Here is a 6000-nt window from a genome sequence, read left to right as displayed (position 1 = left end):
TCCTCTTGCCCTGAAGGTGACAGAGGAGCTGTGCAACCTCAAAGGAAGCACAGCTCTGGAGAGCTGAGCAGTTTCATCACATGCTGGTCACTTAGATTATCAGAATGAAGGGAATATGTAAGCGGGACATGAATAAAACATTGCAATAATGTGAAGAAGAATCCAAATACTTTTCCAAACCTAATGTTTTATTTACCACCCTAAGTAGTTTAGTGCTGTTCTGGCATGTAATATTTGATGGGTATTATGTTTTATAAAGTTTGCATTGATAAATGTATCTGCCTTTCATACAGGGGAACCACATGTTCTCCTTGCTTGAGAATAATATTACTCTGCAAGGCTGATTACAGCTCTGTTTGAAATTCATTTCAGATTTAAGTGGTGTGGGCCAAACCCGAGCCCTGGTGCAAATCTGCTTGTTCCAATGGAGCTCCACCAGAGGAATGTTTGACCCTATGGGTTAATGTAATGAAAAGATAACAGCATACTGTATGATCACATAAATTAAAGATGGGAAATACCAATTAGGTCAGCTAGTCCTTACCCGGGGGACCAATTTAGAGTGTTCCCTACACTCTGCTCTTGAGTGCTTTGCATTGTTTTAAGAAACTCATGCAATAAAACTCGTGTCTTGGGAGGCTATGTGGTAGTCCATCAGATATCATGACTAAAAACTGTTTTTTTCAACATCCATCTCAATTTTTTGATTCTCAAATTTGTGACAAGATTTCTGATTCATTGTAAGGAACAGTGTTTTAGGGTTTTTTTTTCTGTTGGCTTTTCACAAGGTAAATCCCACAGTTTTCAATTATCACCTCAGATTTAGTCAAATGGAATACAGGAGAATTATCATTATTATCATTATTATTATTGTTATAATTCTTTATCATTATTTATCATTATTATAAATTTCCTAGGTCAAATAAGAATTTAAAAAATAGATTTTTGTCCTCACAGATGAAAAAGACATGGAAAAGAACTGCTATTATTTCTGTTGTTTTTTGGTTGTTTGTTTGTGGGTTTTTTGAGAGGAAGACTGGAAGCAGAAATACACAAGCAATTAGGAAAGGTTTTACTTTCATCCCAGATAACTCCAAGTAGCACTGGAGATCCCAGGCTCAGATGAGATAAAACCCAATTTCCAGATGCATCTCCACTGTTGTATGCTCCTGGCTACAAAGCTAACACAGACATTCAAGCTGTCATGTACCAGAGTGGTGTCAGAATGTGACTTGGGCAGCAAAACTTGGAGTCTGACAGCAGTGAGAGCTTTGCTCTGGTGCCACTGGGTCATCACACAAATGCCTTGGTCCTGGGTTTGACCTTTCAGTAAAAAAAGGGTTCCCACTCTCTGAATGGAGCAAATCTCCTTGGTTTTAGTAGAAGCAGGCTTTGATCCAGAATGTGCCAAGCAGATTTAGGAGTTGTTTAGAAATTGAACAACTTTGTCCATTTTGTCTCGTGCTCCCACAGTACTTCTTGTCCAAGGCAGACTTCAAAAATTTGCTTTGGACTTCCTGGCTTTTCTCACACAACAGGTAATTAACTTTGGGGTCTTTTATTTCAGAGTTTATATTGTATCAGGTTAAGTATTTGATCAGGTAGCACAGTGCCTGCTAATGTGAATTATTCATAATTTCGAGGCGGGGGGGGGGGGGGCACTCATACAGCCCAACTTTGATCCCTAATTGTTAAATGATTTGGTTTAGATGAGGAGCCTAGTTTCACAAAAATCCTAGTACAGGCAGTGTAATGTCAAAGACAACTTCAGAAACCAATTTTAAACTAATCTAAGTTTTCTTTTGCTGTGGTTTGCCCCCAGAGGATTCTGTTTTTGCCACAAGTCAGGGCCCCTAAGAGAGATAACTTGAATAATTCCCTTGCTTACATGCCTTTTTGAAATGGTGGAAGAAGGTGCTGAGATACATGTAGTAAGTCCTTTAATGATAATGGTAGCAGTAACTATAGAAAAGCTTTTTAAATGCATATCTATCTGAAAATACAGATCTGAAATGACTGAAAAACAGAAAGAAAGGAGAAAAGTGAGGAAAATAGAAGATAGGCTGAAAAATAGAAAAGAACAGTACCTGAAAAGGATCCAAGTGAAATCAATTAGGGTAACTGAAAGAACTTAGAAGCACTGGAATATTAAAGTTAACATTATATTAATATTAAAGTTAATTTTTCAAGGCCCACAACATCAGAAATGAAAGTGTATTAATATTACTAGTTATGTATTGCTTAGAAAGCACACAGTAAGTTTTCCTTGATTCATGAGATTTTTCTGCAGGACTGTCAGTAGCCAGAAGCCACATTGCCACTGAAAATAATAGAAATTTTTTATTTTTTTAACTGAATTAATTGAAGGAAGAATTACAGTTTTAGAACCACTATTGCAATGGCTGTTGGACAAAAATAACAGGCAGCCAGTCAGATTGTTTTCTGCACTGAGTTTTGCAGATTGTTTTCTGCACTGAGTTTTGCTCGGGCTTGACGGAGCTGTTGTCTACATTTCCCCATATCCCAGGATTTTAAAGATTAAACTGTTTAATTAAAAAATAAATTATTTAATTAATTATATATTAAATTAAATTATTTTTACTTACACTTAAATTATTTTTACTTTTAACTTAATATATGACTCCTTGTGGCTTGCAGTGTGGACTATCTAATTATACAAAATTACCTAAACGTATGAGGGAGAAGGTGAAGAATTATTAGTTTTCATCTTGAAATTCTGTTTTGTTTTATATATATGACTATATTTTAAAACTTTAAGTTTTCTATTATATGATATTATACACTTCTATTTAAACTATATACTTATAATCTTAGGTCTATAATTTAATTTTGGAAGCCTTCTCCATGGCTTTAGGTCAAATGCACTGTTCTCTTGGGGGTCAGTGTGTGTTAGTACAGAAAGCCTAAAATTATCAGTAACCAGGGTTCTAACAACACGGCATCTCATTTTTGGAGCAACACAACTCCCTAACAGGTTTTACAGTTGTTTTACAGCCTTTTTGTTGTTGTTACCTCTGTGTCACAGGATGGCTATCAGCCTGTGCTACGGGCCAAGTTAATTTATGTAAGATGTATATGTTGAGAAGTGAGAACATGGAGTTTAAAAATGGCCAACATTGCTTCAGACAGAGTGCCAACATCCTTAAATTGCCTCCCTCTTAGATCTACATTCATATGAGAGAGGAGAAAAACAGAGGGTGGCACTTTGCATACTGTTTCACACATTGTAATAAAGCACCATAGGCTCTTAGTTTTGCAGAAAACATCTGCTGTATTTCCATATAAAAATTAATAAGAAAGATAAGATGTAATGAAACACAGGAAAGAATAGAAATTCAAAAGATAAATCTTATTTAGACCTCCTTGAATAACTATGTTAGGTTTAGTCAGGTCAATGACCAAGCTCAAATACACAATAAAAAATTATCTTGGGTCAACTTAAATTAAAAATGATCAATTTTCCTTTAACATTCTGAAAAGCTAAACCAAATTATTTCATTTCAAATTAAATGTGTCATTCAGATTGAAACAAACAGTTTTGTTTAGCTTTTTGACTTCCGTTGGTTTTGTTAAATCATAGAAATATTTAAAATACAAAGGTTGTACATTTGTAAGTAAAACTAAATCTAGATTAAAATGAGAATGTCTGTCATTTCATAGCTACTGGAAAAAACATATTTCCAACTTTCTTTTCATCATTTCTGACAAAAAGTTACTTGGAAACATCACACTCTTCTTGACCCAAATAATCTTTTTTTGTTTTGTTTTCTTTATGAATAAATTTTTCAGCTGTGAGACTTAGAAGGAACGTGGCCAGTTCAATGTCATGTATGTATTCAGCAGCCTGAATACAAACCACACAGACAATAATTATAGAGATGTTTATGCATAGGCTTTTATGCCATGGTTTCAAGGACCTATTGTTTATCATTTAGATTTCACAAAGCTTGAGAACAAAAGATGTTTTCAAAGGAAATCTTCGCCTAATCAAAAACCTCAATGAACACACCTAAGCTTATTATCCTTCATATGGAATTTCAGGAAGTAATCACCAAACAAAATAGTTTCTTCAGGGCATAGGATTTGTATAAAGTTCAAAAGGAATGGCTGTAAGTACTGATGGTATGTATCCATAGCTTTGTATTATGCCTGCATGCTTTGGTTTCTTTTAAAATTTTTGAGGTTTTAATATTCTTGAAGAACACTAGAACTCATTTCCTTGTCTTAAACCATGAACTGTGCCCTATGGAATGGTTCCAAGTCCTGGTGGCTCAAATCACCTTGTGGGGGACCCTCTCCAAGGAAGACAAATTTCCCAGACAGTTCCTGGTTTTGGGATCCACCAAGGCAGTTGACAGATAATTGATTCTAATCCAAACATTCCCAAAGAGATATTTTCCTCTAATCAGCTTCTCAGAAGCTTATAATGCCTCTCTTGTGGGACACTTGACAAGTTTGTATGTGAGGGAGTTCCAAAAGTTGGTAAGCAAATTCTGACAGGAGCTAGATTCCTGGTGTGCAGGAGACTGATTCCTGAGCTCTGGAGCTCTCTTCCTCATTTTGCCCTATCACTTTTTCTTTGCCATCCCCTGTAAAACCTGTTTCTTTGTGTTGGCAGGCTAGAACTCAATGTATGAAATCAAATCATTTGTTTTGCAGTCATTTTCAGTAGCTGATTGTAACTTTGTGTGATTTGACCTTTGTCTTCTTTACTCATCTTTGACTTATGTGTGCCATGCTTTCTTTTTGTCCTATCTTTAATTTTATGATAACACACATTTCATATTTCCTTAGGCTCTGAGACTGCTGAATGTTGCACAAGATCATATTACTGCTGAAATGAAAAGATCAGTGAGAAAGCTCAGAGCTGAGGAAAAGGCTGATTTCCTGCTTTTCTTTAGTTGCTACAAACCTTAGTTATTGACACAAACTTCCTTGTATACAAAAGCACAAGGGGGCAGCATTACATTAAAATAAATTGTTGCACTCTGTGTGTGAGTGTGTGTGTGTGTCTCTATGTGTGTGTACAGAACAATAATCATGTAGGTAATGCTAAAGTTGCAGAAAAAAAATTGCTATTTGAGTTTGTTCAGAATGCCTTATTAGTTCACTTGTCCTGATGACATTGGTAAGCTAGAGGAAAAAAAAAATATTCTGAGGCTGTGGAGAGTTTTTTACTTACCTTCTCTTGTGTGGCAGATCCTTCATGCATCTTCCTTTCCCTGCTTTCCCTCATCAATAAATATTTATTTGTGTTTTAAGGGGCAGCACAGCTTTTCAGAAGACTTTTCTTTCATAACTATTTGGCATGAATAACAACCCCTTGCTCCCTCATCAATACAGGACAGGGCTCTGGACTGCCAAGGATTTTTGCCAACCTTGGGAACTTTCAAAATTGATCACCAAGGACCTATTTGGAAAAGACCAGTTGAAATGGCTCGTTCTGTTGTGGCAATGCTTGTATTAACACTCTGAACAGCTGGCTTGGTTCTTAAAAATGTGGTTTTGGGTGGAAATACTTTACTGTAGAAGTTTGCATTCAAAGAGCAAGAATGTTTGTGATGACTTTGCAAGGATCTGGTCATGGCCACAGTGTTCTCGCTGCTTTCCTGTCATTCGTTAGACAGGGATGACAGGAATTTTCTTATTTTCCTGATTTTGAGTAATTGAAATCATTATCATTGAAATTATCATTGAAATCATTATCATTGAAATTATTTTCCTGATTTTGAGTAATTGAAGTCCCCAGTATCTTTTTGCATGGAATTAATTATCTGAACCACTTTCTAAAGTCTCAATTCTGCCTCTGTAGATCTGTCACTTTCAGTTTAAATTGACTTTGTTGGGTGGGTCATTTTGGTGCTATGCCTCAAAATGCAATCTAGTAATTTTTTTTCCAGGAGTTGTAGTGCCAAGGATGGCTAATTGAAGTGGCTCTAGAATGGTTCAAAACATCTGAAATATGAAAGTGTATTTTTT

This window comes from Agelaius tricolor, unplaced genomic scaffold (assembly GCF_023055355.1).
Source record: "Agelaius tricolor isolate 1412-34295 unplaced genomic scaffold, bAgeTri1.0.p SCAF_3, whole genome shotgun sequence".
NCBI classification, from domain to species: Eukaryota; Metazoa; Chordata; class Aves; order Passeriformes; family Icteridae; genus Agelaius; species Agelaius tricolor.
This window is presented reverse-complemented; position numbering follows the sequence as displayed.